The sequence below is a fragment of the Centrocercus urophasianus genome, unplaced genomic scaffold, assembly GCF_019232065.1.
Source record: "Centrocercus urophasianus isolate 14NV4802_14NV808 unplaced genomic scaffold, USGS_Curo_1.0 seq_16, whole genome shotgun sequence".
In the NCBI taxonomy this organism is placed as follows: Eukaryota; Metazoa; Chordata; class Aves; order Galliformes; family Phasianidae; genus Centrocercus; species Centrocercus urophasianus.
The window spans coordinates 5553564-5576565 of record NW_024884711.1 but is presented as its reverse complement, the minus strand read 5'-3'; the positions used below and the strand labels follow the sequence as shown (position 1 = coordinate 5576565).

Sequence of the window (23002 nt, the reverse complement as noted above, 5' to 3'; positions counted from 1 at the left end):
GGGCAATCAAATTATCCTTATAACTGGTTAAAGCAAGGTGACCCAGGCAGGTTACTGTGATCAATATAGAATTCTTATAGCAAAGTTATATATGTATAGTGGCTCCCACATGAAACAAATTCTTCCCCTGTTGCCCATGTAATTCAGCTGCCTTTAGTTCTAAATTGCCACTTTCAAGAACAAAATGGAGCAGTATTTCTGTGGGTAGTGGATGTTTTTCTGCTTCTTCACTTCAAATACAACAACAGGCCACCATTTTTGCTGAGCTAGCTGTTTCCTCGCTTAGTCAAGTCTCTATGTTTTCATTGGCAGAGCTATATTGCAGATTTCAGGAGCCACAAGGAGCAAACCATGCTTTAGATTCTGTAACATAAATGTTAAATAGTTCTGTGCTGAAATACGCTGTGGGTGCAATTAGATGTCTTTGCCATGCCCGAATAAGTAAACACAGATCTTGGCTGTTCACCCAGGACCCTGAGGCAGCCTGCACAGCACAGGGTTATTCATGTAGGGCAGCACTGCAGTGTGCGCCAAACCAGGAACAACTCAGGGGCTCCACTGATCTGGCAGGGCAGTAGATGGGTCAGCCCTGCTCCCCACCCTACCAACAACGAGAGCAGCAGCTGGTGGCCTCAGTTCCCAACCTGGCAGAGGATTCTGAGTTTGGCTGGAGCTGTGCTAACCCTCACGTTAGTGCTGGTGCTGCAGTTCCTGCAACTGCACTGAGGATACAAGAGTTTTGTATGGATTATCAGCCTTCCCCACGTGGGCAGCTCATGTGGCTTGATAATATTTTCTTGGCCTGTTTCAGAGTTGTCTCAGATGGGAATTACAAAAGTTTCCAGAAATGTCCCAATTTGGAGACATTCTATCACAGACTCTAACTTACTGCCACTGAAATCACAGTTGCCTGCAATCTCAGGTGTGTAAGTTCTTTTTTCAAGAAAACTGAGGTTCTTGTGTTCTTGTCAAAGTTCTGAACAGCTTACAGCAGAAGGGATCCCTACGGCACCTTTGCCACCCAAAGACTTAAGATACCTTAGAATTAGTCACAGACATTTCAGCTGCAATATTCTTTTTCCCTGAGGAGGTGTCTATGAGGAGTGGAGTTTTCTCAAGGTCTCTCACCCCCCATTAGGGCGCTGGCTTCTTTTTTGGTATACTTCATTTTAAAATGAAACATTCAACACATGTTTTAGGAATGTTGTCACAGTTATTCTTATCTCCTTCCTCAGCAGAGGCAAATCACTTATAAACATTTCCAGCTTCACTCCCCTTTGCTTAGATTAACAAACTGACCAGTACATCACTGCTCTTGGTGATAAGCTTTGCTGCAGTTCGGGACAGAGTAAAATACTCCTTCCATGAGAGTATTATCAGACTGAAAGCCTGGTGGTGTATTACACAGTTTCTTTGTCTTTCTGTAATGCTTTTTCAACACGAGTCAGCTTTCTGGCAGTGAGTCACCTACAAGTGCTGAAGAGTCACACAAAAAATACACATATATTTTGCTTAATGCTGAAAGCTCTGCCATCGACTCACAATTTTGTCCCCAGTCTCCCATGATCTGGGTTGGTTTTAGGTTTTTTTGAAAGGGACAGCTATCCCAATTTCTTTTCTTCAGAACTTGTGACATTTCAGTCTGTCTTGCTTCCATTACTTCCGAGGAGGTGGAAGAGAACTTCTGGAGGAGGAACTGCCTGCCGTGTCAGTGCAAGCTGCATGGAAATGATGCTGCACAGGGCAGGCACTTTGGTTATCTGCCTCTGTCTACCTTGCATGGATTCTGTGGGTGCCTCCTTGATAATTTTTTGGACAGCCTTTTTCTTGCTTATGCATCATCATTAAAGATGCCTGCTTAATTCCCAGCTGCTGTTTCTGTCCTCTATTTTCCATAATTTTCTGCCTCAAATTCAGGCTTTGTGCTGTGAACTCAACTTTGCATATATGGCATAATCTCAAGAAAAAGAGAAGATGCAAAGAGATGCTCAGAGGTAGCAGACAGAAGAAGGTGGTGTAAAGAAAAGTGGGTTTGTCTGGGATCAGAATTTCTAGAGAAATACTAAGTGGGAATACGAGCTGATGTGAGTACAGGCTAGGCAAAGGAAGAGAAATGAAGACTGTAGAAAGTAGAACAACATGAAACTCTTCTTGCCCCAGCTATGAGGTGAAGACTAGGAAAGTGCTCCAGCTGCCGAAAAGAAATATGTGTGTTAGGATGTTTCAGAGTGAGTACTGACCTTCACCATCTACGTATACCTTGGAGGTGAGTAATGTCCTCCTGAAGACTTGAAAAAGGAGGTAAAAAAAAAAACAATGATGTTCAAACACATAGTTCACTTTTTTTTTCCCCAGTCCTAGTGATGGTCAGGTGGTTTAACATCATTGTGTTTGCACTTAGTGTTGTTGGCACAGTGCTGAACAAGAAAAGAGATCAGATGCTGTCCTCACCTCCCTTGTCTCATTCCACACGAACTTCAACAAGGATCATTGCCTACATAGGTTGAAGTAGCCCTTCTCTCATACAATGAGGATAAGGAGAACTGAAGTTCAGCTACATGACCAGGGGTGCCCGGATGCCTTTCCACAGGCCTACTTCCTCAAGAGGAGAGAGCTCTCCTAGCACTCAGTATCACAACCTCGCACCAACAAGCCCTCTGTCATTAACTCACCCGCTCCCTACTTTCATCTGCAGCTTACAGTGAGAGCTGCAGGTGTTGAGCACAGGTAGGCTGAGCCCTGTCCCACAGGAGCCGTGGTGAACTCATGGTTTCTACCATGTCTAAATGGAAGTTACAGCCTGCAGTGGCTTGGGCATCAGCATGGTGAAGATGGTATATAAAGATTATCTCGTATCTTACAGGCAGTGCCATCTGGTACAGATGTACATGTGGGAGATTAAACATGTAAAATCCAGCAGCAGCAACTAACATTTCCATAATAGTTCTTTCTTTCTTTCTTTCTTTTTGGAAGGAAAACACATTGGCCATCTAATTTGGATTCATAAAGGAAACCTATTAATGAAAGGCTTCAAAGAACCGTCTCAGAACTTTTAATCAGTAGTTGTGATTTAGCATGGAAAAAAGCAGAAGGGGTTGGGTGATGGGCTTTTATTGTTGTTTTTTGTAGTTTTTGTTTAAAGCAACTGACTATATGAAAGCGGGCTGGGCGAGGGAGCCCAGCGGGGAGCCTCTTCTCACCCACCTGGAGAAGAGGCCCCCTGAATGCTTGTTTTCATTATCATGGGCCTTTCTGGCTCTTCAAAACCCTTTCCACCGGTTGCCAAGGCAACCTAGAGCTGTACTGCAGCACACGGATGTTGCACATCAACTGGTGTGTTGCACTTAACTGAAATAAATAAGCAAATAAACATGAAAAATGGCCATGGGCCAAATAAGGGCACTGTCTTTTATCATGGACATCTAACATTTATAAGGATTTCAAACAGTCTACTAGGCGTATCAGCAAAGAGGTAGCTGATCAAAAAAGGAAAATGCATGCACACGCACAGCTAGTTCTTTTCATTTTAATGGGACTTCTTACTTGAATAAGGTGAAAGGAATTGGATCTAGAATATGCAATCCCTCTTACAAGCTTTGAGTTATATTTTTATGCCATTCAATGCCTCTCAGCTGGGCCTGTTTTTTTGGCACATCTCTGCTCCTACTTCAGCTTCAGCATTGGCAACTGTGTTTTCCCATCAGACCTGGCCACCATCCAAGCTACCAGTGGAGCTGTGAAGCACTGGAAAAATAACCTGAACAGTCGGTTCTGCAAATTCCAGGATGCAGTTGCTCCTTGACTCTCACCTGAGTCACTTATGCGGTGGTGATACACACCAAAGATGTGAGCAAAGACTACAGGTCTGACTCCTCAGTTTCCAAGCAATATGAGAAACCAACCTGTGGAGAACAATCACAGAATATCCCGAGTTGGAAGAGACCCACAAAGATCACTGAGTCCAACCCCTGGCTCCACACAGCACCACCTAAAATCCAAACCCAGTGTCCAAGAGTGTTGTACAAATACTCCTTGAACTGTGGCACTTGGGGCCACAATCGCTGCTCTGAGGAGCCTGTTCCACGCCCACTGCCCTCTGGTGCAGAACTGTCCCTAACCCTCACCTGACTTTTCCCTGGCACAGCTCCATTCTCTTGTGTCTGGTCGCTGTCACACAGAGCAGAGCTCAGCACTGCCCTCCGCTCCCTGTGAGGAGCTGCAGCCGCCATGATGCCTCCCCTCAGCTCCTCTGCTCTGCACTGAGCAAACACAGGGACTGCAGCTGCTCCTTATATCTGCATATCTGCACTCCAGACCCATCACCATCTTCATAGTCCTCCTTTGGTTGTTCTCTAATTGTTTTGTGTCCTTCTTACACTGTGGTGCCCAGAACTGCACACAGTGAAGGAAGGTGTGTGAGGAGATAATGCAGACTGTGCTTGAGGGTGAGCGTCAGCACCTGAAGCCGTGCTAGTCAGGAGATGTGAGAAGAATGGCTTTCACTGCTGTCTGCATGAATCCCCTGGTGTTGAAGGGTAACAGCTGCATGACCCCTTTGGATCACTGGAGACCAGTCGAGGAAAAGCTTTGCCTCCCTGGGAATGTTTGTAGTGGGTCCAGCTAAGCAGGGCTGTAAAAATAGTTTTCCTTTAGACTCAGGAAGGGAGGTGCTGGCTGCAATTGCTGGCAGGGGAAGAGGGAAGGGAGTGGGGCGGAAAGCACTGCAGTGAACAGCATACTTTTCTCTGAGGTTTATCATGTCGTGCTGTGCTACCAGTCGTCAGAGCAGGAGGCAGCACTAGGAGCTCAGAAGGGGCAAGTCAGCAAGCTGCGTGTAGCTCCTGTGTGCTGGGTGTAGGTGTGAGGCAGGTAAGCCAGGCAGGAGGAGATGTGAGGGCTGGCTTTCCTCAGCAGGAGCCACAACAAACTTCTCTTGGCTTCAGTGGCGACTGTGCCTCCCTCAAGGTGATGAAGAGGTGCCATACAACCCAACTGTGGTCATTTTGACTGCCTGTTCATACAAACTGCACATCCGCTAGAGGTATAGGCTCTCAGCCCTTCACCAAGTTCTCTTAGCACTCCTGGGCAACATGTGTTGAATGGCAACACACATCAAAAGGCATTCCCTAGCTCCTGACCCCCAGGGCAGCCCATGGATGTCTTTACTGTTCTTGAAGTTCCTTTTTCTGAGAGGGTTCACAGTGTTTGCATCACCTGTGACCTGCACTAGCATGGCTGTTAAGCTATTTTCATCTCCCAAGTGTTATTGGTGTGCATCTTGGTGCCAAATGCAGACACGCATGGATACATGTGTGTGTATGCACATGTTAGAGACAGGTGTGTAATACTGTGTGTTGCATTAGATAGTTGTTTATCTAATACATATACACATTGGTCATTTTGTTTTACAAATCTATACGCAAATATATAATGCCTATAAAATGCATGTATACCTCTTAGATACACTAAACATGCCAGGAATTTGTTGAGGGCTGAGTCTTCAGACGATGTATTTGATTCTAGTTTATATTTTTATTTCATTTTATTTTTTATGTCACCTGTTACCTGTTTATTTAGGACTTTCAAGTATGTAGCTATATATAACTACTGAAATGAGTGTAAACATCATTTAAAAATGGATCTCTTTTTGCAAGATCTGTAACTGCCACAGTCGTAAAAACACAAATGAGAATGATGATCAGTCACGGGTGTACTGAAAATAAACTTATATAACTGTTAGAAAGTCTGACTTGCCCAGAAGTATTTGAAGCTGATCATGGCAAACACATCTCATGTAAACCTAAGACTGAAAAATTGGTTTATAATGAAGATTCCAAAATTCTTAAAATGTTCTCATCACAGTTAAGCTCTGAAACCTTAGAAGCAGATGGAGCATAAAGAAAATGCTGTGGGATAAACAACAGTGTGCACCCTATCTGGAGCTGAGTTTGGTTTTAGCATCTGCTTTTTGCCTGCATTACCCTCGTTACTTCAGAGATGTGCTAAGAAATATAGGAAAAACCTTGAAACTTGTCTGTCTCTGACATGTATCATGAATCCTCCCTGGGAGTAATACCACCTCGTGAAAACTTCAGTTCTCAGAGGATTCCCATAACTTAGTGGCGTAGATGTGTTACAGTCTCTTTTCTAACCTAATTTTCAGGATTTGGTGCTGGCTTGCCAAGGACTGTCCCATTGTTCATGACCGAGCACAGGGAGCAGCCTACACCCAAGGTAGTTCTCAAGCTACATCCTGGGTGATAGGTCTGTGTCAGACCTGATCTTGTGCAAAAAGTGGAGTCCGATGTGTGGAGGACTTGCTTGCAGTCATATAGGCAGAACAGAGAATTAAACCTTGCAGGCATTGTTAAAAACAAAACAAAAAACAAAACAAAACAAGACTGAATTTTCTGAGCTGCTTTAATAGACGTGATTGTCCAGATCCTGAAATGGTGAAAATTGGCATAAAACCCATTAACTGCACCACAGCTATGCTGATTTACATCAACTGAGGACACGGTGCAGTGGAAGAGGACAGAGTCATAGCATATGTAATGGAGTACACCTCGTCCTCTTCCCTGGCGAACATTTATCAGATCCTGCAAGGCTGTAATGGTGCATATTAGAAGATGTCCAGCATGATCTATGAAGTGGTTTAAATTGCATCAGACTTAGTGTGGCCTCTCGCACTTCCCCGAATGGAGAAACTCAATAATTCTGAGCTACCACAGCTCTGAAAAATTGGGTTCGTAAATCTCTTTTCAACTTGCTCATTGCGTTTCCAAGGATGATCATGGTGCAGCTGCACTGAATGCACATCCTACAAAGTGTGTGGTTCAAAGCAGCAGACTGTGTGTTTTATACACCGTATGCAAGCATTTCAGTTCGCCTTTAAGGAGCAGGCTTCATTTCACCAATCTGTTTTTCTGGTAGTACATCTGCTAGGAAGAAAAAGGCATATGGGTCTGCTCTGAGGAAAAGCAGATTCCTCTTGACAAGATCAGGTCCTTGAGCCTGAAAACACCAATTCTACCTCATGTGAGACGTGGAGAAGAGGGGAAGAGCAAAAGGTCTGTGCACAGCTTCATCCCTGTTTAAAATGAAGTGTGGGAAGGAGCAAGGGAAGAAGAGGAAAACTTATGTCAGCTGTCAGTGAAAGTATCAAATTAAGCTGATAAGTAATCTTTGCACAGCGAGTAGTGTGCTGTTGGTCTTAATTAGCCTTATTTCAAGATTAGGCACAAGAGGGAAGAGCTGCAGGATTTGGAAGTTTGTTTACTGATCATTCCCTAGTCATGCTATTCAGATGGTTTTAGGGGGTTGAAGGAGTGTTCTCCATCTCATGGAGCTAAGGGAGTGTTGCCCCACAGCAAGGAAGGTAGATACAGGTAAACATGAAGAATTAAAAAAAAAAACAACCACAAAATAAGACATCAGCCAAACTCCAAGCCCACCAAAACAAAACCAAATGACAGACCTCTGCTTTTGAGCTAGACATAAAAAAAATGTGGGGTGATGGAAAGAGATAAGGATTTCAGTAAGCCCTGGTTTTGGTCCTGCAATCTTCTCCCCCTGCCATCACTCTGCACTGTCAGCCCTGCTGAAATCAGTGTAACAACATAAGGATTAGGACACTTGATCAGCAATGCACTTAAATGTGCACTCAACTTAAACATCTGAACAATCCCTTTGAATTCAATGGCTGCACTCATGGAGTTAAAAATAAGCCTGCTGTTAAGTGCCTTCATCAGATCAAGGTCCAATTATTTACTTTTGGGAGTAGTTCCAGGGGAACTTGTGTCTTTGGTTAATAAACTTACAAAAAATAGCTTTCGTGTCTGATTTATGTAGTGGCAATATGAAGCATACTTTAAGGAGGGAAGTGCTCTTAAAATCTTTTTTGACCAATGAAACCTGTGTCAAACATTAAAATAAAAAAGAAGGGAGATAATAACACATACATTAATATATGTGCTTAATGTAATAGTAATAATTAGTCTTCTTTAGTCAAAGAAATTTTACTAGAGATCTCACATATGTTTTCAAAGGACATTTCAAATTGAGGCTTCTTTTTTGGGGGTTGTTATTTGCTGTTAGTCTGTTGCTACTTCTGGATGGATTGGAGATGGATCTTCAATGAGACCTTCAAAATATTAATTTCCATTAAATGACTAAAAAAACAAATGCAGGGTCACCATGTTGATTTCTGAGTATTTCTTCTGCCATCTAAGGCATAAAGCCTTCCTATAGCCTGATGCTGCATATTATATTCCCACGTGTCAAGGCCAGGGTTCATCCCACAGCACATCAGATGCTTGGCTTTCAGCAGCTGGGTTGAAACCTGGGCTCTTCTGAGGGTGATTCACACCACAGGTGGGCTGAGTTGTCATCAAGGTGCTCTCCTCCCTGCCATGGCTATAACAGGAATGAGGGGCTGAGAGTGCTCCAAACATAGGCACCTTAACCACGTGCCTGCAGCGTGATATGAAGAATCTAGGCTTAAACATACATTTTTCTCCCTCCAGGTAATGTTTCACTTTGCATTGACCTTCTGCACTGCTCAGCTCTCAAAGGTAGTCACTGGGGGAGCACCAGGGCTCATGCAGCAAAGGGGTTACAGACCCATTTGCTGTTGACCCTGTGGCCTGTCACCTTGATGTCCTCCTCTTGGGTGTCTCAGAGGTGTCTTCCAGGTTTGCATCCCTTCCAGGAGACTCTAGCATTATTAATATTCCCCATCACAAACAGCAGAGAGCCACCAGCAAAGCTCCTGCATGCTGAAAATAGCTCTCGTGCTAAATATAGGGTTTTTTTTTTTATGAATCTATTTGCCACTTCCATTAGTCAGGGCAGAAATACATTATTGTAAGATGTCTGAGCATTTTGTCATTGCTCACTGGCTGTATCAAAACGTAGCCTGAACAGTTATCACTATATTTCTGATTAATATTATAACAACCACTGGCTAATCACAGAGTCAGCAGTGAAAACTGCTCTAATCGTTATCTTCCTGGCTAAGTAACTTCCCCGTTATTTGTTGTAGGCTGCAGATTTTGGTGGGTGGGGGGGAGTTCTTCTTTCTTGTAATGGTAAATGTGAGATTTTATCCTCAAAGGAGTGATTATCTCAGAGCAAAATTGGCAAGGTTAAACACTATCTATAAAAAAACATTCAGCAGCGTGCCATGAAATGAATTACATAATATATCAGTCATCTACCTAGCTTTTGAAAAAGTGCAAATATGTGTTTGTTCAGTCTGGGTGAGGATTTTATATTAGGTTCCTTTTTCCATGAAGGTAAAAACGACCTTGGTTATTAGAAAGCGAAGATATATTGAACTGAGTAGAATCAACACAGGTCCATTTCATTTAGTTCCTGCTAAAATTGAAAGAAGGGAAAATACAGATTGAATTTATTTTACTGTATATCGCCTCATTTGAACTTTAGGAAAGCGTTAACCACTAAGGAAAGCCTTTCTCACATCTCCCTTCTATAATCTCTTACAGCTGCCATGTTAAGGAAATTGCCTCGACTTCACTGATTCTTTGCTATGAAGTTCAACCAGCAGCCACTGTGTTACGGGGGAAATGGATGCTGTGTGGCCATTACAGGAAGACAGGACTTTGACCTGACACATGTATGTATCCACACACAAAATCCTGACACTTTAAAATCACAAATTGGTGTATTTTTCCTAAGGCTTCAGTAGATCTCCTCTGTGGGACCCCATTTTGAAAAGCGCTATGGTATCAATTTGATTATTTTATAGAATGCAAGAAAAAATATCTTGCAAAGATGCAAACCCACAGGCTAAAAGCTAGTTGCTGTCACTGTAATTTTATAATAGTTCCTTTCCAGAAATACGTGCTCTGCAACTGTTATTAAATGATGGGTGTGCGATTGTGCGCCCTGCTTGACTCTACATTTTCCAGGTGGAAATTCAGACATCTCCAAATCCAAATTTACTGTTAAGCTGACTCCTTCTCTTTATTTTGATTTTATGACGGAGTCAAAATTCTGGAGAGCAATTTCAGTTGGCATAAAGCAGTATAGCTCTGGTAGAGCACACAGAGCTACACCCATTTCTACCAGCTTAGCAGCTGGCCCTCTAATCATGAAAGTCTATATTATCACCTTTTTTATAGGTGATAATTGCTGCATAAATACAGCAAGCTCAGGATATTAGCACTAGTTCTGAGAAACTTCACAGTGGGTCACAAAATCCCTGCACTCAGGAGCTGGTGGCACATCTTCCCACAGATCTCATCTCCCATGGTTCTCCTCAGCCCTGAATTCTCCTCCCTTCTTTGTCTCCTATCCATACTGGCTCTTTTCCTTTACCATGCATGGCAGGAGCCAAAATCCCAGTGAGGAGAATGAAGAGCCAAATGAAAATATGCTTCTCTGAAATATATTTCCTTTTAGCTAAGTTTGTATTCCTTTGGATGCTTGTTTTGGCTTATAGTTTTTTGACAATACAACGCCATGTTACCCTTTAAGGGCCGTGCTGGTGATGGGTTGATGGTTGCACTGTATAACATTAGTGGTCTCTTCCAACTTTAATGATTCTGTGATTCTATGCCTAAATGTTCATGAGAGTGATGAAGTGGAAATGATAAGGTGCAAGGGGCTTGTTGAAGTGGGCTGCAGTGGACTAGGAGGTGGCAGACAGTGTGAGCCATAGGACTTAATGTCAGTTGTCTGACATTCAGCATACCCCATTCAGTATATTTTGGGGTCTGAACTTACCCCCTAGGTAGGATGGAGTACAGTTCAATGTTGCATAGGTACATGGCTCTTTACAGCTCTGCAAAATAAACGTACTGTATTAGTGATTAAAATTTCCTAAGGGCTTGATACAAAGTTCTTTCATTCATCAGCATTGCTGACCTAGTCTACTTTCAGGGCCAAATTCAAAGGCAGCGTATATAGCAGTGTAATTTAGACCTCTTGGCCTCGTTCCTTACCTCTGCTGCAGAGCTCAGCACTGCAGAGCTCACTGACACTAGCAGGGAGGGGCTTCCCATTTTGGATATAAAGCCAATTTCATCCCATTAGTTCCCTCTATCAAGCATCACAGCTAGGCTAAGAAAGATCCCTGCACCCATCTGATCAGGTGCTGCCACTGCTGCAAGGCAAGTCTTGGGTAGTTCCCAAGCACAGTTTGTATTCTGTGACCTTCAGTCATGCCTGAAGCTTACATCCCCAGAAAACTTTTCTTGGTTCTGCTGATTTCACCAGCAAAATTCAAGGCCTGAAGGACAACTTTCAAGGCCACATGCGTCTCCTTCTGCCCAGTAACTTCCAAATCCTTCCTCTTTTACCTGCTTTCCACCTTTTCCATCCTTGCTTAATGTAGAACTTGAGAACCTCATACCCATGCAGGTTACTCTTTATCCCTCACTGCTCTGATTCAGCTAGCTGAGGAACTGATCTGCAGAAAGATTAAGCAGTTCCCTGTAAGCCATGCCTTAGGTTGGCAGCAGAGCAGGTATTCTCCAAGATCTCGTCCTGCAAGCTGAGCTCCTGCACTGTCTCTCCCTCCCCTCCTTTTCCATACACCACCACGATCACTGGTGCATACAGCCTTTCCAGCCTGCTCTGTCAGAGCAGAACTTTCTCTGAAATCTGTGCGTATGAGGGCATATCCTAATTAATCCCATTTTTCTTCTGCCTACACCAACTGAAGCCTCTCTGTGCCATTATTCTCCCTTCTACTATAAAAAGAATTATTTTAAAAGCAACCTCAGACAATCTGATGCAGCCTGGAGACAGCAGCGTGTCACAGTTTGGGTCACCCAGCGTGCCCTAGCACCATGGCCAGCATGACATCTGTCATGGCATCACCATGAGAACTTGCAGCGTCTCCCTGCCCAGCTGGGTGAATGTCAAATAGCAGGAGGCTGCTGGGCTCTCATTAAAACACACTTGCTCTATCACTCCCTATCTCCAATGTTTAAACCAGACCGACATCGCACCAAAATTTACCCTGCACAGTTTTGCTCTCCTCTCTCCCTGAGCCCCAGGTGACTTTGAAGAACAAGGCACCCATCCCCGAGAACCAGCCCCGCTGCGGACTGCGTTATTCAGGCGGCATTAGATCATGTTAACGTTAGATATAATCCAGTACAAATCCTCTTAGTGTCACTGGCACTGTTAGGGTTGTTATAATTGCTCGTAGCTTAAAACAATTTTGCAGCTTTTCTTCACCTCGGCGAGCTGGCTCCAATTAGAGGAAGGGAACTTTCTGAACCCGCAGAGTCTGTATTTAGGGCACAGCCCCATCCTGACAACACGCTGTCAGCCCTGCCGAGCAGCTGGGAAAATGTCCACTTTATTGCAGAGACGTGACAAAAACAGAGTGAGGAGAGTAACACGCGCGCTCCAGATTCGTTCAAAGCCCTTTGGAAGCACCTCCTAAGGCGATTATTTTGTTCTGCCTGACTCTGCTTTCCCGGGGCTGCCTGTCCTCGTTCTGCATTGCCTGTTTTTTAAGTAATGTTCCCATTTCAGAAAGTTAGAGAGAAGATAGAGAAGAGGAAGGAGAACAAATTAAGAGATGGTGAGTCTGCAAATGCGCTTTCAGCTGGTGGAGAATCACAGAATCAGGTTGGAAGGGACCTTTAAGCCCATCCAGTTCCAACCTGCTGCTCTGGGCAAGCTTGCACCCACCAGCTCACGCTGCCCAGGGCCCCATCCAACCTGCTTCCATGATGGGACACCCATCGCTTCTCTGGGCAGTTGTGCCAGTGCCTCACCATCCTCTGGTGAGGAGAAAAGTGATTACGCGTGAGGTGGACTATCACAATGCTCTGAAGGCAGACTGCATGGTGTGGGGAAGCCCTAAGTCAGCTGTATCCGGGAGAGCTGGATGTGCACATGGTGTAGATGCCGGATAGGAAAACCACAATGACAAGAGTAGAGATTTGCCTCTTAAGCCCTGCTGGCAGCATGGACTGGTCTTAGTAATGGCTGGGAGCAGGACAAGAGTCTCTGTCCACCAGCATAATGGGACATCAAACTGACCACCTGCAACCCCGCATCTACAGGAAAGGAGCAGGGTGGATCTCCTGCACTGTGCTCACAAGAGACCAGCTGCATGGATAAGTAATGTAGTGCTCTCTGTCAGCCTGTGTAGCTGCCAGTTTCTCTGTGACATCCATTCGTAAGCCAATGCCAGCACTGTCTTCATGCTGAAGCACCAGGCAGGCATAGAGCACCTGCAAACTCTGGGTCTTCCTCCAGGATAGCAAGGGAAACCTTCTGCCACCACATCCTTGTTTTGCAAGGAGTTCATCATAACAGCCATGCATGCTGTAAAAAATGTTGGCAGAAGGAATGACCGTAAATTTGACCACAGTGCTGGCCAGATACTCTTTGTCAGAGAGTTCAATTTGAGGCCAGCGTTGAAGTGGAAATCTAGAAGCACGTGGGAGCTGAAGCGTTATTCCTGGCTGAAGGGGTGGTGTTTGGAATGGAGGTGCCCCTTGAGATCATGGAAAACAATCCTGTGCCAAGCTATCCGCTGGTGAGAGTTATGCATGACAGCATACCAGGTCACCGATGCCAAACGAGAGAAGTCCATGTCCTCCAGGGTTTTCCTGTCCTCTGGCTGCAAGCACTGGCACATTCGCACCCCACACCACCTCGCTCTGCCTCGCCTGTCCAAACCAGCTCTGTGCCAATTCATTTCTGACCAGCAAAAGATTTTAGTCAAATAGTGAGCGCGCTGAGTCCGAGGAAACATCCAGCAATACTGGGACTGGGGCAGAGGGGCTTGAGCACACAGGGGGATAGACAGGGGAGCAGGACTCCTTACCAGCAGAAGCAAGGCTCTGGAGTAGCTCAGCCATCAGCAGGACAAACAATGTACAAGTGAGCAGATACAGAGCAAACAAATAAAGACTCAGGGGTGTGAGATCCAAGAATAAAACAAAGATTTTTCTTTCTTTTCTTCTTTCCTCCCTTTCCACCTATCCATAATCGCAGAAACACACGGGACAAAATGGATTTCAGGAACTGGGTCTGTAGAGGAATGTGTGCTCCTTGCTCCCTCTTGTTCTGTTTGACTCGAGTCACATGGACACATCTGGCCCTCCAAACAGGCACAGTTATACACCTCCTTCCCCACAGCGGTGTGATCCTGTCCCCATTTCTCCCAAACCTTGCTTGCTGGTGACCTGCCAGGGTGTGGTGGTGACAAGATCCTGCCACAGCTTTGCTTGATGCACAGATATGGCCAGTACAGGAGGGGACCTGCTTTGTGGGTCCTCCCTGCTTACAGCAACTCTTCCAAAGCTCTCCTTCCCTTAATTTCCTGGTGACAGGGCTCACCATGGCGTCACCCAGGTCGAGGTGACTCAGAGCTGAGGTGAACCACTCCAGATCGAGATACCTGGGGAGCATCATGCTGATTTCAGTGCCCCATAGCAAAAAGGGAGCAGGCAACTCCATGTGAGGTAGAGGAGAGCTAGACCTGGACATGGGGGTAGAAGCAGAAGAAAAGCAAATCCATAGGTATGGTTTACTTCATTTTTTTTCCCCTGTAAAATAAGCAGGCAAGCGGAAGTAAAACCTACTTTACCTACAGCAATAAGTCTACTTCCCTGATGCTGACATAAAGCAAGCTCAGAGCTATTCTTGGGCACCAACTGAGAAGAGGACTTTTATCAACAAACGGAGCCAGGGTGTATATTCTGTGCTGAGAGCTGAGCAGGCCATCAGCTCCTCTAGGAATTCAGAAAAGCAAAGGTGGATAAAGCTGGTTCAGACTCTGCATTGCAGTTTGTCCAGAACCAGGACCTCTGGTGGATTTGCAAGTCCTGCTTGATATAGTAACCAGGGAAATTACCGTGGGGGAGAGTATAGACCTGCAGAGCCAGCAGCCAGTCAGCAATAGGCGCCTGTTCCAGCTCTCTGATACCTGCAAGGTGACCTCCTCATCACTGAAGGAGAGTAGTTCAGCTTAATAAACCAACCTGGATGGTTTCAATCGCCTTACCGTCTTCTTGCAGTGACAGTTGGCACTAAAATGAGAATATAAAGATAAGCCACTAAATTAAAATGACCCAGCTCTATGATGTTAAGAAAATCTGCAGAGGAGCTCTGACTTGCTGAAATACAGAGCACCCTCAGCTTCCATAGCCTCCCTGGGTGCCGAAAGCATGCCATGATTGACAACAAATTATTGGCTTTCTTGCACCTCTTTGGAGGTGTTCCAAGAATTCCTGCAGGACTTTGTTGACTTTGCAACAGAAAAGTCCACTGCTCTGGAAAGCAATCATTCTTTCTGGGAAGAGTTTGCTTTCTTAAGAGTCGTTACCAAAGGAGAAGGGAGGCTGAAGACAGCTGTATGAGGAGACTTTGATACTTGCGTTTGTGTCACGTCTGTTTACATGTGCTGGCAGAGTGCCAAGCACGAGTGTCCTCTTATTCTCCTATAAATGAATCTTTTCCTCATGTAAAATGCATCCTTCTCTCCCGGCTCCCAGAATATCTACAGCCATTGGACATTTAATGATCTTTGCCCAGAGCATGCTTCTACCTCTGTTCCTCATAGCCTCAGCTCTGTTCTTTTATCATATTTTATGCAAGATGAAGCCGCACATTAAAAACATTTTTGTCTGTCATTTATACCAAACAGCAGCTGGCCCCTGTGGAGGCAGGAAGACACCATGATAAATGAGGAATGATCCTTTTTGCCTGTGATGTCACAGCAACTTGCATTCAAATTCATTATAGAAACAAATGTGCTTAAACTTCTGCAAATAAGAGAGGGCTGCCTCTGAAATTAGTTCCATTTTCAAGGTCAGTAAGCAAAGAGTCAGTCCATGTTCCTTGGAGACAGCCTCCAATCACAGGAAACAGCTCCCCTGCCAGCCAGCTGTTATCTGCATAGTCCTTCTCTGCTATTTGATGTGCCACGGGCTTCTTGTCACTTGGCAGTGAGATATTTTCATCATTCCACCAGCTGACACCATTCACGTTCCCATTTCCCTGGTGCAGAAATCCCCACGTCTTACAGCAAGCAAGGGGCTCAGTCTCCTCCTCGTGTAGTTATCACGATGACATTTTTCCAAGACACATTTCATATATCTCTTGCAGCCTCTTTAGCATTCTTCCTTGCAAATAAATACATTGGTTTTAATAGCCACTTGAATTCGACCCAGAGGGGAGTGATTAGGCTCTTAATGAGCTATGCAATGCATATTCTCTGCTGGCTAAATCTTGAGGTGCTTACTCAGGCAAATTGCCACAGAGACTAAGGCTGCTTAAAGCACTTCCAGATGTGGCCCCTTCAAGTTAACTACAAGACTAAGCATCATTCATCTCAGTGCCAAGAAAGGAATACCAGCATAACTCACTGCCCAGTTCAGAGCCACTGGACTCCCCTTAACCCTCCAGCCCCAGCTGTGCAGATAAAGGAGAAGTAGCACAGACAGGAAAGCTGACCCCATGGCTGCTAATGATGCCATTGGCTTAACTTCGTGCAGCCCTGTAGTACTGTGATACAATTCCAAGGGAGGAAATATCTCCTTATGCATCCCTTGAAAAACCACATAATAAGCAGTAAGCAGTTTGCCCACACCATCCCAACTTGAGAAGAGCTGTAATATTTCACAATTCTATGTTTGCTCTGTTGTTGACAACAAAGGAACTCTTTCTTGGGAAAGAGATGGTGGGAAGATGGTCAGTGACAAGCATGTCTGCGATAAACCCCAGGCTGACTTCACAGAATCACAAGTTCATAAGGGTTGGAAGGGACCTCTGGAGATCATGTAGTTCAAATCCCTGCTAACGAAGGTTCCTTACAGTGGGTTGCACAGGAAAGCATTGGAGGAGGTTCTGAATATCTCCACAACCTCTCTGGGCAGCCTCTTCCAGTGCTATGTCATCCTCATAGTAAAGAAGTTCATATGAAACTTCCTGTGCTGCAGTTTGTGCCTATTTTCTCTTGTTCAGTCACTGGGCATCACCAAAAAGAGCCTGGCCGCATCCACTTGAGTCCCACACTTCAGATATTTGTAAACAGTGATGAGATCCCCTCTCAGCCTTCTTTCTTCCAGGCTTGACAGCTCCAGGTATCTCAGAATTTCCTCGTAAGAAAGATGCTCCAGGCCTCTCATCATCTTTATGGCCCTTCTCTGGACTCTTTCTAGAAGTTCCCTGTCATTCTTAAACCTAGGAGCCCAGAACAGGACACAGTACTCCAGATGTGGCGTCACTGGAGCAGAGTAGAGGGGGAGGATCACCTCTCTCGACTTGCTGGCCACGCTCTTTTTAATGTACCCCAGAATACCATTGGCCTTCTGGGCCATGAGGACACATTACTGGCTTATGGCAAACCCATCAGAATACCTAGGTCCTTCTCCAGAGAGCTAATTTCCAGCAGGTCAGACCCTAATCTGTACTGATTTATGTGGTTTTTCTTCCCCAGGTGTAGGGCTCTACTCTTGCCCTTGTTCAGCCTCATTAGGTTCCCAAGTCTCCAGCCTGTCACTGAACAGCAGCATTATCACCTATCCCTTGCAGAAATTCTCCTCTCTAACCTCCCATCGGTGGCACTGAAACAGACAGATAATCTCAGCTTCTTCCATAGCTGGTGGCACGAAGTGACCACCTCAGGGAACAGCTGAGCCTTCCTGCCAACTTCTTAAATACTTGCCTCATAATGAGATGAGTTGATCCCAGGAAAAGCCTCTCTTTCCCTCAATTCATTGGTTGTAAATGCTGGCTACAGATGGAGTGTAGACGAGATGCTTAGCTTTTAGATTTGATAAAGTTGTGTAAGGGGAATCCTACTGCCCCTTCACTCTGTTGCAAATAGCTGGCCCCACTTGGGCCTGCTTCCTTCATACAGACAGAGGACTAGATTGAAGGGTGCCTCTTAACACTCTTTGGGGTGTGATTTCACCACACATTTTTAATGTACAAAAAGTGAATCTCTGATGCACTTGTTCAGCCTTTGATCTCCTGACACTTTCAATATACACCAATGAGAAGCATCTCCAAACCCACCAGCACTGTGAAAAGACTCATCAAACACACCATCAAATTACCTTGCACATCTCAGGAACAACACTACCGGCACACTGCCCATTAAGACTCAACACATAGCTGAAAGGCCCTCACTCTTTGGCTAGCTATCCTTGCTCCCAGAAAGCATATAAGTTTGATGGGACGTGATGTCTTTGCCTGGTGTGCAGAGTGGGAGTCACCTGGAGGGTAGCAGGCTGAAGTGCCATGCAGTGCAGTAAGATTATTTGCTTCACACTGCTTTACGCATGCATGGGGAAGGAGTTTACACACTGCTATGAACAGCAATTTGCTTCAAAACCCTAAAGCTAAAAAGTCATATGGTCATAACCCTTGGTTTTGTAAGCTATTCTAATAGATTTACATCCAAAAAATAAGGCAATCTTATTTATATCATACGGAGACAAGAAACCAGAACAGAATGAATCACTCGTTACAGCAAAATGAGGAGCAAATGCTACAAATCTCAATGTTTTTTATCTGAAATCTTCTGCACCATTGCAAGGAATTCTGTCCCTTGTGGATCTGTCTCAAGAATCATTGGGTAAGGTAACTTTTGTGTTGACAGACCTGCAAAGGTCTGCAAACACAAACAAAACCCGAAGCATCTCATTCTTCTTACTCTTCTAGTATGCTTACAGAACAGTTTTAATATCAACATATAGCAAGGAGAAGTGATTTTTCTTAAGTGTAGTTCACATCACATTTCTAATAATGTCGTCATTTATCTGTGTAATATATATAGCTGTATGTATAGCATGCACATACAGCAGAAGTAAGCTCTCCATATATCACAACTGTTTGTGTGACATAAATATGACAGATGTACTATAAAGCTGTACAGAATATTCTGTGTAGTATTCCGTAGTATGCATGTATCAATTTAACATCATACATATCTTTTCTTGTAAGATATAGCAAGATGCAATCTTTCAAATTCATGCAAGTAAAAGTTATGGGAATGAAAACTGTAAATAAAAAGAATGCACTAGAACTAACATTCAAGATTATGCACATAGGACATACAAGACCTCTCGAAGGAAGATGCAAGGGCAATGGTATTTTTAACAGTGCCTTGGAGGAACCTGGTCTTCATGGACATGCAGTCCTGCAGATCCTTTTATGAAACTCAAAAAGACTTCACAAAGCACAGAGGGTCTATCCACACCTGTGACCCGCCTGCTTTACCGGGACCACATTCCTGTGCTAACTCCTCTTTGCAGCCAGGAGGGCTGGATACATACAGCAAGCCTGATGCTCTGGCTGTCTAGGGAACAAGAAGAATTAGTAAGACATTGCGATGCAACTGGGGACCCAACTATTACTGTAATAGCAGTGATCACAATTATTAATAATGGTCCAAAGACAAATAGAATCAGAAGAGGGAAACCTTTATGCTGTCTGTTCCTTTCTTAGAACAAGAAGCAATAGTTGGTCTAAAAAGTGGAGACTGTTCTGTTTTATTCCTTGAATGCTGCAATTTCCCAAGAGTGTCTGTAAAGTCAGAAGGTTTTTTTTTTTTTGCTATTTGCTTTACAATTTGCTATCATATTAAACTGCACTAGTTTCCTCCCATAGTCATTTTCCTCTATTATTTTGCCACTTCGACCAAACCCTGGGTAACTGGAAGTTCAGATGTGTACTAGTCAAATAGTAGATCATAGAATCGAAGAGTCATAGAATCGTAAAATTGTAGAATCATAGAATGGCTTGGGTTGGAAGGGACCTCAAGGATCATCGAGTTCCAACCCACGTGCCACAGTCATGATTGCCAGCAAGTACTAGATCAGATTGCCCAGGGCCTTATCCAACCTGGTTTTAAACACCTTCAGGGATGGAGCATTCACAGCTTCTCTGGGCAGCTGTGCCAGCACCTCACCATCCTCTCAGAAAAAAATTCTCCCTTCTAATCTAAATATCCCTTCCTTTAGTTTGAAAACATTCCCCCTTGTATTTCACTATCTACCTTTGTAAAAAGTTGAGTAAAGTGTTCATTTTGTACTTCTCAGACTTCTAGGAAGTCACGTTAATCATTGCTTTTGAGTACTCAAAATGCAAAGGGAATGTTTATGAATGTATGATGTTCATGACCATCTTGATAATCTTTGCAGAACTGCCTGCTGTGTTTGTTGAATTAACACACTCTTAAAATGTTCACACATCCAGCCAGGTACCAGAGCCAACATCCTGTGATCTGTATGCTCACTTATGGGCTAAGACTAAGAGTACGACACTTGAGCTTAGATGCTGAGTGTTTGATGCACGTGCTTGTGTCTTTGGTTGGTATTGGTGCAACACTGGGTGCTCCAGCTGTAATAAGCAGAACAACAATGAAATCAGTGAAAGTTCAGACAAGTGGAGGATCCAGTCCAGCAGGTCTCATGGTTGAATTCATGACTGGCTTACAAACGATCCTTGTGCCATAACTTCTAAATTTATATCAAACCTTAACTAAAATAATCAGCATTTCTAGAATTCAAAATGAGTTATTGCTTTCCAGAGTCCTGCAATAAATTATCCCCTTTCTTCCAACTCAGAAAGACCTATTTCTATGACTTTTCATTTTAAAGAGCTAATGTGGCTTCAGGAAAAATTAAAAAAAAAAAAAAAAATAGAAAGAGGGATAATATATAACTCTTTTTTGTTTTATCCAGACAGATTCATGTGGATCGTTGCAGCCTTAATTCAAAATTTTATTGACTGATTTCTTTCTGCATCCCAAGGAGTTGCTAAGCAACATGGATTCTCCCTCACCATGCATTTGTCAAAACAGAAAAAAAGTGAGAAGAAATAGAAAAAGATTCACTTTCTCTAATAGATCTATCAAACCACAAAGTACCACTTATTTCTGAATCACCTGAAGTTATACCACTGATATATTCTCTCTCTCAGTGCTGTGGCTGGTTCTAGAGTTTAAGTTCAAAACCAATGAACAAAAATGGGACACTGCTGGATGATGGCTTTTACTCATTAGTCCATCCATAGCCAGTGACTCACAAATCTGCCCACTGCTCCTTGTGCTAAATTCTTAGTTCTTCTTAGGAGGAGCAACGAGTTGAAGAACGAGAGCTCAGCTGCCTCCAGTCTGGAGCTCTCCTCTGAGGCCTTTAGAAAAGATGAATAATTCCAGGTTGCTGGTACAGTCTGAATGCTATCATTGGGGCTGTACTGACACCACACCTGGGCTTGTGGGTCACTGCAATAGCACCATCAATCAGAGAGGGTATGGCAGTGCTCGAGGTGTCTGTCATGGTATGCACTGTAGGCTATATATTCAACATACGCAGACTGTTTCGTGGCAGTGCTGCTTGAATGATCTATCAGAAGCCCGTGTATGGTCACAAGGAGTATTTCACAAAGCAGAGATTACATTTTAACATCTAACATACTCTTCAAGACAGCGACAACCAAAGTTTGTGGAAATTATTCTTTTCTTTGCTCTCCAGCAAAATGACTCTTCTCTGGCAGTTCCTTATAATGCTGTAGGTTATGATTCCATCTCTTCTCAGGAAGGAGAGCTGCTTTGGTATTCACCATCGAGTTAATAGTTCCCTTGCTCTTCCTGAATTGTGCTGCAAATAGATTTGCACAGGCAATAAATATACACTTTTTTTTTCTTCTGAAAGATGTAGATACAAATTGGAATGCATAAAGGTGAAGCCAAATTTTGCAGTCCACTGCACTAAGGAAAAGTAGGCAAAAATCTATTGACCTTTATGTCTTGATGTTATGTTTATTCAGTGAAATCATTCCTGATTCACTGTGGTATATGTGAGAACAGATTTTGGACCTTTTTACAGCTCTTTAAAGCCAGAATTTTTGCCCGCAGAAACATCCATTTGTAACTTCAATTGACAACACATCTCTGAGGACTCTTAAAGTGGGGAGCGGGAAAGTGTTACTGCTTGATTTTTCTCCTGTTGTTCATTAAGTACGATGACTCTGCTTCTCCAAAAGAACATTTTGAGATCCAAAACCAATAGTTCTCTTCTCACTCTGAAACAGAAATTGTACTATAAGTGTAGAAAATTGTAAAATTCTTAGTGTTTCAGAACATTGTCAAATAGTGGATGTGGCCCAGTGTGTTTTGCTTAATGGCTTACCTACAAGATCTGGAAAGCAGCTTCAGAAATGCATTTATATTGTTAAATTGATTCATTTTGAATATAACTATAGCTCTTAATATCTGCTTCCTCTGACTCCTCAGATAGAATTTTGGTAAATAAACATGGGATTTAATTATATACTCAAAAATGGGTGGTGCTGTATAGTTACTGTATAGTCACAAATACGTGCAGCAAGTCCCCAGTGATAGAAATTATCCTTAAATCAAGTTAAGAGAGGGAAGAATTACACCTGACCTCAGATGCTGGATGGGAGGCACTAAAGGTTTATCCACCATCCATTCTATGCACTGGATGGGATGCAGATCCAGTTTCCTTTGGGAGGTTAAGTGAGGATTTCTAAATTCTCTGTAATTCTTCAGCGTACAGGAATCCTTCACAAATTCTTCAGTCAGTTAGAGGACTGGAAAGATTCTGAATGGATCTGTAGTCCAACCACAATAACTCTGCACAATGGGAAAATTCTTCGCTAAGTAATGAATAATGAAAACGTTCAGTTCTGAAAATTAGAATAAATTTTCTGCAGTTTCATTTCCTTTCCTAATCTTGAAAATATCAATATGATATGTATCTTCAAGCTCCACTGATAATACTGTCCAATTTACAGATCTAGCCCAAATTCCTCTTTGCGAGCTACTGTGTTCTGAGTAGGTCTGACTACTTATAATGATAAAGCCCATTAAAGTGATTTTCGCATCAGGTCCTATTTATTAAAAGTACTGAACTCTCTTTTCTTCCTTCTTTTTTTCAATTACACTGACTTGGGCTTCTGATAATGTTTCTGAGTCATCGCCTCTGTGTGTGTATGTATGTGTGCGTATTTATATATAGCTTGCTGTATT

General features: G+C 43.6%; 1 long non-coding RNA gene across 2 annotated transcripts in view; it reads left to right on the top strand.

Moving 5' to 3' along the window:
* LOC122159680 overlaps positions 1-23002 on the top strand; it is a 159630-nt gene that overhangs the window by 117852 nt on the left and 18776 nt on the right. For both annotated transcript variants that reach the window (XR_006168585.1, XR_006168586.1), the window contains one exon: positions 9507-9637. This is a non-coding gene — a long non-coding RNA (uncharacterized LOC122159680). The remainder of the gene's footprint in view (positions 1-9506; positions 9638-23002) is intronic.